Source organism: Gracilinanus agilis, chromosome 2 (assembly GCF_016433145.1).
Source record: "Gracilinanus agilis isolate LMUSP501 chromosome 2, AgileGrace, whole genome shotgun sequence".
Classification (NCBI taxonomy): domain Eukaryota; kingdom Metazoa; phylum Chordata; class Mammalia; order Didelphimorphia; family Didelphidae; genus Gracilinanus; species Gracilinanus agilis.
In genome coordinates this window covers 334,813,623-334,825,266 of record NC_058131.1, presented here as the reverse complement: position 1 = coordinate 334,825,266, position 11,644 = coordinate 334,813,623, and positions in this window count along the sequence as shown.

The following is an 11,644-nucleotide window of genomic DNA, read 5'->3' as shown; positions in this document are numbered from 1 at the left end:
AGAATTATATAAGTATAGCCTTATATAATTAAAAAACCTAACATATAATGCAATGCATATAATGTTTCAGATTGTTTATAAATCACTTATTCGTATCCATTACCTAATATGATCCTCACAACCAACTTTTGAAGTAGGTAAGTGTGCAGGTAGAAAATTTTGCCATACCTGAGCTACATTCCCAGCATCCTTTTAAGTACATCCTCATTTGACATAAATTTGAGATAAATTTGGCTGAGAGCCCTCGGCCAAACTGATCTTCCAAGCCTCGGTATGTCAAATGAGGACATGCTTAAAAGGATGCTGGGAATGTAGCTCAGATGTGGCAAATTTTCAACTGCACATAAGGCAAGTATTATGCCCATTTTATAGAATTAGAGATGGAGGCGCCTTACCAAGAGAAAAGTGATCTGTCTAAGGTCATGCTACCAGCACTCATACCAAAGTGTCCTAATTCCAGGTTGAAAATTTGTGCCCTGACAGCACCCTGCCCAGCATGCATGACAGAGAAGGATCGTATCTCATTCGCCCTGGAGGCTGATGCTAGAATCTCAATAACATAAAATGGATTTGTGATGTGATTAAATTGGATATTCTCTCCAGCGATGCCATTGGAGCCCTTCTCTGTGGCAAGGCCTCCAGCACCATGAGTGGGCCCAGTTTGTTAGAGGCCTTGGACAAGAGACACGTGGGATGGGCTGTTAGGGATAATTCTAGAGACAGACCAGTATAAAACAAAAAGAGGAACTGGACCCAACCTTCCAGGGGGGATATTATTCTGGCCACCTGTTTCCTGTCTGGGGTCCCTCATGTGAGTAATAAATATACATATATTTAATATTTATATTATTTAAATATTTAATATTTATATTATTTAAATATTTAATATTTATATTAAAAAATACATATATATGTAACTGCCATCCACAGTAAAAGAAGGAACATTTATAAAATTCATAGATTGTTGGAGAGGGATGAGACTTTAGAACACAGAACATGGAATAGCAGGGATGGAAGAGATTTTAAAGATCAGCCAGCGAGTGCAACCTTCTCTTTGTACAGGAGAGGAAACCGAGGCCCAGGGTGTGAAAGGTCTGTGTTCCAAGTCAGAAAGCTCATTAATGGGGGCGTTAGTGTCGGACCATTTGGGGGCCAGGCAGGTCAAGGGCTGGGTGGGAGTGGAACAGCTGGTACAATCCCAGGCCCGCCCAGCCCAGACTGAGGCACTGGCTGGGTGCTGAGTCCCAGACGGTGTGATCTCATCTCCCCACTCCACCTTAGACTCCCCCAACGCTCCTGAGACCAATGCCCCCGCCCAGCCCGGCTTCCTGCCCTCACATTCTTTCCATTCTGGACTCCCCACATGGCTGCTGGCAGCCCCCTGGGCCCTGGCCTTCCAAAATCAGAAAGGGAGGAACAAGAAGACCATCTTGGAACAGGAAACCACTGGAACCCAGGTCTAAGTGTAATTATAATATTTAACTCCATCCAACAAGCATTTAGTAATCACAGCTACAGAATTGGGAGGGTTTACAAACAATCTCGTAAAGTAGATATCACTGAAATTATTATCCCCATTTTATAAGTAGAGAAACCGAGATTTCTGTTAAGTGATGTGCCAATGGCCAAAGAACTAAGTGCCAGAGCTTGGAGTCTAACTCAGGAACTGCTATGTTGATGAGTGTTTAAAGACTGACTCTCCAGATATAGTGTATTAATAAATAGTATTAAATAAATAATAAATGAATGAATAAAAAATAATACATTTTTTTAAACTCTTGCCTTTTGTCTTAGAATCAATATTGTGTATTGGTTCCAAGGCAGAAGAGTGGTAAGGGTAGGCAATGGGGGTCAAGTGACTTGCTCAATTTTGAATCCAAGACCTCCTGTCTCTAGGCCTGGCTCTCAATCCACTGAGCCACCTAGCAACACCCCCATAATACATATTAAAAAAAACTCTTACCTCTTATATAATATTGTGTACTGGTTCCAAGGCAGAAGAGTAGTAAGGGGTAGGCAAGGGGGGGGGGGCGTGAAGTGACTTGCCCAGGGTCACACAGCTAAGAGTCTGAGATCAAATTTGAATCCAGGACTTCCCATCCCTGGGCCTGGTTCTCAATCCACTGACCCACCCAGCTGTCCCCTTTAGACACAATTAAAATAATCATTTTCTGACCTTTTATGATCCGTGTTGTCTCTCTCCCAACTCTTTCCCCTCTCCAAAACTGCAGGTAACATGATATAGGTTATACATTTGCCTGTCATACAATACATATTTCCATGTCTGTCATGTTATGAAAGAACACTTCAAAAGAAGACACTCGAGGAGGGAAAGAACATGAATCATGTAACAATGGCAAAATATCATTAAATAAATAAATAAATAAATAAATAAATGTTAAAAAAAAAAGACACCTACACAAGAAAAAACTCATGAAGAAAATAAAGTGAGGAATGGTGTTATTCAATCTGCATTCACTCTATCTGCTCCTTCTCTCCTTCTATGGCAATGGATAGCCTTCTTTGTCCTGAGTCCCTTGGCGCTGTTCCGGATCCATACACAGCTGAGAATAGCTAAGTCACTCACGGTTGATCATCATACATTATTGCTGTTACTGCGTACAACATTCTCCTGGTTCTTCTCTCCTCACTTTGCATCACTTCATAGAAGTCTTTCCAGGTTATTTTTGTCATTGTCCTGTTCATCATTCCCTACAGCACAATAGTATTCCATCACCAACATGTACCACAATTTGTTCAGCCATTCCCCAATTGAGGGGCATCCCCTTCAGTTTCCAGTTCTTTGTCACCACAGAGTTACTATAAATATTTTTGTACAAGTAGGTCCTTTCCCCCTATTTCTGATCTCTTTGGGATATAGATCTAGTAGTGGTATTACGGGGTAAAAGGGCATACACAGTTTGATGGCCTTTTGGGCATGGTTCCAAATTGCTTTCCAGAATGGTTGTATGGCTTCACAGCTCCACCAATAATGTATTAGTGCTGAGGGCAGTTAGATGGCATAGTACAATGATGGCAGACCTTTTAGAGGGGTGGGTGATGTCTTCAGGTGTGTGTAGAGAGGAAGAGGGGAGCAGCCTGGCCCCAATTCCCTCTGGTTTTCTAGTAATTAACTCTGGTGAACTCTGTGTTGGGGTGACAGCAGGCATGCCCACAGAGAACTCTGAGAACCATCTCTGGCATGTGTGCCATAGGTTCACCACCACAGACATAGTAGATAGAGAGATAGGCCTAGAGTCAGGAAGATGTGGTTTCAGATCCAACCTCAGACACTTCCTAGTTATGTGACCCTGGGCAAGTCACTTAACTCCATTTGCCTAGTCCCTGCCCTTCTGTTCTAGAGTTGTTACTAGGACAGAAAATGAGAGTTCTTAAAAATAAATAAATAAATAAATGTGGTATATTAATGTCCTAATTCCCCCCACACCCCTTCCAATGTTTGACAATTTCCTTTTTTTGTCATATTAGCCATTCTGGTCGGGATGAAGTGATACCTCAGAGTTGTTTTAATTTACATTTCTTTCATTAATAGTGATTTGGAGCATTTTTTTTCATTTGACTAAAGGCAGCTTTAATCCCTATTCAGTTCCTTTGCCTGTTTATCAATTGGGGAATCTTTTGTTCTTTTTGAATCCCCAGCACTTAGTGCAGTGCCTAGCCTATTAAGTAGACTCTTAATACATATTTATTGATTGAATGGCTTTTCCTCCCTCCCTCCTTCATCTAGATATGAGAAGAAACAAATGGATAGGAGCTGAGACTCTGGAGAGTTGAGCGTTATGAAATAACCCATGTTTCTAGCCCTTTAAAATGTATTGTCTTTTTTAGTGCTTGTAGACCTGTGAAGAAAATGTAAGAAGGTCCTACTGGGTGAGAAAAGGACATAGAATTTAATGTAGGAGGTCTTGGGTTTGACATGAATCCTATGACCCTAGGTGAATAACTTTCCCTCTCTGAACCTCAGTGTCTCCATCCCTAAAATGGGGTGATTCTCTGGCACAATTTGTTTTATGAGGTCCCAGGGAGAAAAGCTTTGTAAGCTTTAAAACTGATAGGAAAAAAAAAGAATAACAATAAGAAATGATCATTGTGATGCAAATGAAAAGAACCATTAAGTCTTCCAAAATGAACACTGCAAATGCTAAAGACCAAGTTTAGTTGCTCAGGAGGAAGAGACCAAAGAAAACGCCTCCCCCAGCTTATCTCTTCACTGGCAGGGGAAACACAGGCAGGGAAGGAACACTGCCTGGAACTACAGACTTTGGGGGATATGTTAGTTCATTGGACAGGATTTTTTCTTCTTCTCATCTTTTTAATTGCTCATGAAAAGGAATGGCTTTCTGGGAGGGTGGGAGGAGAGGGATGCCCTGGGAAATGTAGGTCATGTGAAAGCAAAAGGTATCAGTAAAAATCTACTCTTTAAAAAACAATCGTTGCAAAATGGTGAAGAACAAGAAGATATCTTCCCACAATCCTTTGCACAGGGGTGTGTGTGTGTGTGTGTGTGTGTGTGTGTGTGTGTGTGTGTATGTGTGTGTGTGTGTGTGTGTGTGTGTTGCTACTGGGGAGAGAGAGGAATCCTACACAGGGTGGAATACTGAATAATATTGTCACATTTATTTCTACATTGATTGGTTTTGTTTATTTTTTTCTTCCTCTTTTTCTCTCTCTTTTTTTTTTTAACCCTTACCTCTATCTTAGAATCAGTACTCTGTATTGGCTCCAAGGCAGAAGAGAGCTAAGGGCTAAGCAATGGGGGTTAAGTGACTTGCCCACAGTCACATAGCTAGGAAATGTCTGAGGTCAAATTAGAACCCAGGACCTCCTATCTTAAGGCCTGGCTCTCAATCCACTGAGCTACCCAGCTACCCCCACCTTCCTCTTTTTCTTTAAAAAAAAAAAATCTATTATAAAGAACTGATTGACCCATGTAAAACCCAGTGGGAATTGCTCATTGGCTACAGGAGGAGGGTGGGAGGAGGGGAGGGAAAGAACATGAATCATGTAACCATGGAAAAATATTCTAAATTAATTAAATAAATAAATGAACCTTAAAACATTGATATCTGGGCCAGGGGGTGGGATACAAGGGAAAATTTAGTAATTTTTAAAGAAATATCAATAAAAATTTGATTAAAAAACTGATAGGAACATGAGTTGTTATGAGCCTGGGGTCAAGATGACCTGAGTTCAAATCCAACCTTAGACACTTACTATCTGTATAACCCTGGGCAAACAATTGTCTCAGTTTAAGGATCAAATGAGAGACTTGGTAAGCCCTTAGCACAGTGCTTGGCACACAATGGATGCTACATAAATGCTTGTTCTTCCCTTTTTTGTGATACCTCATTATGAGCTGGTTGTGACGTTGAGTTCTCAAAGGCCCTGCAAGCCTAGTGTAAGCTGTGGCAGGCCCTGTGGATCAAAAAAGGCTGCAGGTAGGGGCCAGGTGACCTGTCATTTGGGAATCAGCCTAGCTAAGTTTAGAGGTTCACCACTTCAAGTAAAGTAAAAATAGTTTTGGGGCAGCTGGGTGACTCAGTAGACTGAGAGCCAGGCCTAGAGATAGGAGGTCCTGGGTTCAAATTTGACCTTAGACACTTCCTAGCTGTGGGACCCTGGGCAAGTCACTTAACTCCCGCTACCTGGACTTTATCACTCTTCTGCCTTGGAACCCATAAATAGTATTGATTCTAAGATGAAAGATAAAGCTTTTGTTTTGGTTTTTTTGGGGGGGTAGGGAGGAGGTGGCTAAATTCAATGGTTTGTCCTCTCAATCCATGCAACCCAACCATCCAATAAAGCACAGAGGGGCAAAGATCCCCACTGACAAAAGGATGATGAAATCACAGGTCTTTGAAACATGGAAGCAGGTAGTATTATTACAGATGGGAAAACTGAGGCCCATCTGTGATGGAAATTACAGAGAGAAAGAAAAAGTAAGAATTTGGCCAAGGCCACATAGAAAGTTAATGGCCAACCTTGAACTAGAACAACAACAAAAAAATCAAAAAACAAAAAAAAAATGCCCTGCAATATTATGACCAAGCTTGACCCTAAAGAAGAGATATCAAAGTTCATCTCCTTCCTTTCTTTGCAAAGGTAGAGAGCTATGAGTATCATTGCACTGTTGGACTTAGCTAATGTTCTGTCTGGTTAAGTTTGATGAACTCTTAGACATTGTTATATCTTTTTCTCTTTTTTTACTTCCTCTTTTCGATTTAGTGTCTTTTTCTCCTTTTACCTTCTTTTAGACTTTGTTATAAGTCTTTTTCTCTTTTAAATTTTGTTATGTCTTTTTCTCTTTTACTTTCTCTTTTAAACTTTATGTCCTTTTAAACTTTCTCTTTTAAACTTTTACTTTCTCTTTTAAACTTTATGTCCTTTTCTCTTTTTACTTTCTCTTTTAGTCCTTGGTATTAGGGGTGGTTCTATAAGTTGACAGAGGACACCGTTGGGAAATTGTTTGGGAAATTGTTGTTTATCCTTCTAGAGGACTATGAAATAATATCATGATATTGGGGGCAGGGTACAGAGTGTTCCACCGTGACTGATCAATACAATATGAAAATGAAGGTGATATGGAAGCAAAAGACACCAGTGAAAATTTTACATAGTCAAGGACCATCTGTAACCACATAACGGACAATATAGGACACTGAGCAAAATAGCTTGAATGGAGCAATTTTACCTTTTTTTTTTTTTTTTTTAAACCCAAGAAGGAATCTTTTTCAAAAATCATTCAGATTAAAACCAGTTCTCCTGGCACTATAAAAAAGATTCACGTCTCTTATAATATTCCCAGGGCACTTTCCATCAGCCTTTCTCCTCTAGAGAGGGCAGCCTACTAGAGAGGACCAGATGTGGGTCCTAGAGTCGAGAAGACCCACCCTGGATTTAAGTCCTGCCTTAGATGTTTGTTATGTGATTCTAGATAGGTCATTTAACTTCTCCAAGCCTCATTTTCCTCCTATGTAAAATGGGGGTGATAATAATACTATAATAATAATAATAATAATGATGAAGTGCTATTGTACCTTATTTCAGAGGTTGTTTTGAAGTCGTACCATGCATGTAAGTATGGACTACTATTTTTTTTAGACAATTACCTTCTGGCTTAGAATCAATACTGTGAAATGGTTCCAAGGCAGAAGAGAGGTAAGGGCTAGGCAATAGGGTTAAGTGACTTGCCCAGGGTCACACAGCTAGGGAGTGTCTGAGGCTAGACTTGAACCCAGGACCTCCCAAATCTAGACCTGGCTCTTAATTTATTGAGCTACCCAGCTTCCCTCAGCATAGACTTTTATTATTAATTACTTCAATAAGCATGAAGTCCCTACTCTTTCTCTAATAGGGTAAAGGTGGGAGAGTTGGGCAGTTAATTCTGTTTCTTTGGGGACATTGAAGGAAAATGGGATGGGGGTGAGAGTAACTGAAGTCAAGGTGGAGCCTGAGAGAGCCTTCTCCCAGGGGATGGTGCCCCAGGGTGGGAGGGAGGAGGGACAACAGAACGTCCCGATTCCTAGGACATTCTGTCTTTTTGTCCAGCCTTTTAAGGACAGCCTAGCCAATGATTCAGGCCCCTATCTCTCTTCCTCTTGTGGAAGCCAAGGCAGGGCGGGGACGGAGAACTCATAACGGAGAGGAGGTTCAGGACCCTGGAGTTGGGTGAGCATCTCTGTGCTCTCTTGGTCCCTTTCCTTACCCATCCAGGGACCCTTTCTTCAGAGAAGGTCAGAGTTAGAGGAGACTTTAGAGGTCATCCGATCTAACCTACTCATTTACAGAGGAGGAAACTGAGGCCTTTAGAGAGAAGAAAGTCACTTGCCCAAGGTCACACAGCTTCCTCTCCTCCTCTTCCTTTTTCCCTCGGAATCTCCCCACCCAGACCTTATCTGCTCCTGCACCCAGCCTCTCCCCCACAGTCTACTTCCTGCCTTAATTTCTTGCATTCCTTTTCCCTGGGACAGATGCCCCAGAACGTCCTCTTCCTTTCCACCCACTAATGCTCAGAGGAGGCATAGGGGGGCTTCTAGATCTGTTTCTGTCTCTTCCTGCTGATTAAACAAGAACTCTCCCCAACTCGCTTTTAGAGTCTCCCCAGGAAGGCCAAGCAGCCAAGGTTTGGGACTATTTATTCTGCCCCACCCCCAAAAGGCTTTCAAGCCCAAACCACATTGTTCTTTAGGGTGTCTGATGCTGCCATGCTGTAACTAGGCATTATGGAAACCCCACAAACTGGCCGGGGATCTTAGGTAGGACTGATTTAAGGGAACCCCCAACTTCCTGCCTGGTTTCCTCACCTTGACCCTCTAATTAGAGACATACTCACATATCAACTCTGGAAGGGACTGTAAAACAAAAGAACAGTAAGTGTTTTAGGGATCATCTGGTCCAACCTCTTCAATTTTACAGATGAAGAAACTGAGATAGAGACGTGAAAAGTCTTGTCCAAGGTGGCACAATAAGTTATAGAGTTGAAAATCAAATCCGGGGTTTCTGATTCCAAACACCAAGCTCTTTCCACTCTCATATGTTCTCTTGGGAGCCATGAGGATGTCTTTCTCAGTCAGTCTACAAGCAATTTATTTTTTGTTGTTGTTCAATCATCTGACTTTGTGACCCCATTTGGGGTTTTCTTGGCAAAGATCCTGGAGTGGTTTTTCCATGTCCTCCTCCAGCCCATTTTACAGAAGAGGAAACTGAGGCCAACAGGGTTAAGTGACATATCCAGGGTTATACATCTGGTAAAGCTGAGATGGTCCATTTTCCCTCTCCATTCCAGTTACTACCACTGTGCACTTGGAACCACAAAGGGGAAGAGAAGGAAACATCCCATCAAAACATCTAATCCCAAATCTTCCTTGGGAAGGTCTCAGGCCACTTTCAGCCACTTACAAAGGGCTCCTGCCCCTCGTAGCTAATAAAGCTATTTTCTTTTCACCAAGTCCACACAATAACAAATTTCCACATAAGTTTTCCAAAGTGATATGATGCTCCCATCTCTCATAGGAACAGACTCTGGGACCATCATTTGCTGGATGTTTGTTGTATTACCTAGAGATAGAACTCTTCAGATCTCTCAAAGACGGTCCCAGATGAGTGAAATGAGAAGAACCAAAAGAATAGCTTCTACGGTGGCAACAGCATTGGAAAGACAAACAACTTAAAGGCCTTAAGAACTCTGATTAGCGCAGGGACCAATCACAAGTCCAGAGGACCGACGATGAGAGATGCCCACTCCCAAACAGAGAGAGGATGGATTTCAGGGATAGAATGAGATATACAATTTTTGGATATGGCCAACATGGGGATTTGTTTTCCTTTTATCAAGGATATTTTTTACAAGGATTTTGTTTTTCTCTTCTTTCAATGGGGCAGGGGGAAAGGAGTAAAAATAAATTTTTCTTCATTGGAAAAATTAAAGTTAATTCTTTAAAAAGATTATCCTAGTCTCTTCACACCTTTTGGGGAAAGCCCTGAACTTCTTCCATCCCCAAGAGATGGCTGGGGCCCTTTACATCGCCTAGGAAAGACTCTGGCCCTCTCACAACCTCTAAGGACATCTCCCATCCCCACAGCCCTCAGAGATGACTCTGTCAGACTTTAGGGACATACCTCTCCCTTCCCCCAGGGCCAAAGGTGGCAGCTGGAATCAGAGGCTGCTGGGCCCAGACAGGAAAGACGACGTCACTGACCCAGGCATAATCCAGACCAGATGCAGCCTCTGTGGTTTCCAGACTCACAGGGGTGGTCACTTGAGGGAGCTGGGCCAATGCCTGGTGACAGGAAATCATCTTAGGGGGAACCTCCCTGAGCCCAGGAAAGACGGGAGGGAGGTGGAGGAAGGCAGACGCTGGGCAGTAGTACCCACTGGTGGGCCAGGGCATCAGAGCAAGGAAAGGGTTCCCAACTGTTTTTGTTGCTCTTGGAATCAACAAAGGGATTGGGCACTGGGACTTGGAATCAGAACAGGATTTGAATCTTGAGCCTTGCAGCTGCTAGATGATGCAGTGGATAGAACTCTGGGCCCGAGGTCAAGAAGATTTGAGTTCAAATTCAGTCTCAGACACTTCCTAGCTGTGTGATCCTGAGCAAGTCATTTAACCACTGAATGCTTCAGTTTCCTCAACTTTAAAATGGGGATAATAATAGCTCCTATCTCTTAGGGTCATTGTGAGGATCAAAAGATTTAATATTTATAAAAGCTCTTAACCCAGTAACTGGTACTTAATAAATGTTTATTTCCTTCCTCCCTTCTTGCTTACCTCCTATGTGATTTGGGAAGGGAAAAGAATAAGCATTTATATGATTGAAGGCAAGTAAATTAATAATCCAGCTTGGCCTCAGTTTCCCTGTCTCTAAAAGGAAGGGATTTAATCGGATATTTAGAATCCCTTTCAGGGCTGACATTCTAGGACTGGTCCCAGACACTTCCCACAGATCCCCTGCTTCCCCACCTGTAAAAGCCCAGGCAAGACCAGTGAGACAAGCTCAGCAGAAGGCTTCATGGTGGGGACCCCTCGCTGTGGGGAGCTGACAGCTGGGCCAGCCTGGCCTGTACCCCTCAGACTGTCCTTCAGGCCCTCAGCAAGAGGGGGCAGGAAGCCAGCAGTGTGGAATCTGCCTCCTCCCCTCCTCCCTCCCCAAGCCGGCTGGGCTGCTTGGGGAGACTGCCCAGGGCTGGGGCCAGGCTGACTCACCAGCCTTAATCAGATGGTGGGAAAGAGCCTCCTTTACCGACACCATCCCACTTCCCCCAGGCCCCCCCTCCTGGCGGCTGGGAGCAGGCCGGGAGATCTGGGGAGAGTGACACGTCTGGGGCCGCTGCCAGGGCCCGGTTTCTGGCTGCTGACGCTGGCCAGGGGTGGGGGTGAGGGTGGGAGTGGGTCCCCCGGAAAATCTCAGCTTAAGCCCAGGGAGGGGAAGAGAGGCAGAGAAGGGGATGAGATCCAGCTCCCTTGTTCTTCAGCCACCCCCCCAAACTCCATGGCCTCTCAGCTGGGGATTGAGGTAGCCACACTGCACGTAACCTCTAGGCACCTCCATCCCGTCCTCCCTCATCATCATCCCTGCTATCTATAGCATAGTCAGTTCTAGTACTGACTCTACCTCGTGTTTCCTGAAGCAAATGACTTCCTTCCTCTGGACTTCATTTATCCCATCTGTAAAATGGGACTTCTAGAACACTTGCCCTGTCCACTCCACAGCAGGGTAGAGCTGGGACATCAAAAGAGCCCAGGCATAGGAAAATATTTTGAAAAAAACAAAGCTGGGAGCAACTAGCTTGCTGAGTAGATTGAGAGCCAGGCCTAGAGAAGGAAGGTTCTAGGTTCACATCTTGCTTCAAACACTTCCTAGCTGTGTGACCCTGGGCAAGTTATTGAACTCCCATTGCCCAGCCCTCACTTCTCTTCTGCCTTGGATATGATAGAGCCAACTGGGAGAGACTGTCCAGGGCTGGAAGGAAGGTAAGGGTTGTTTTTTTTTTTTTTAAAGGACAAAGCTTTGTTTCCTTGCGAAGCTTCTCTCTGAGTCTCTGCTTTCTAGTCTGTCAGAATGAGAAGAGTGGCAGCTAGAAACTAAGGGGGGAGAATGCCATTCTCTTATCCATCAGGGAGTC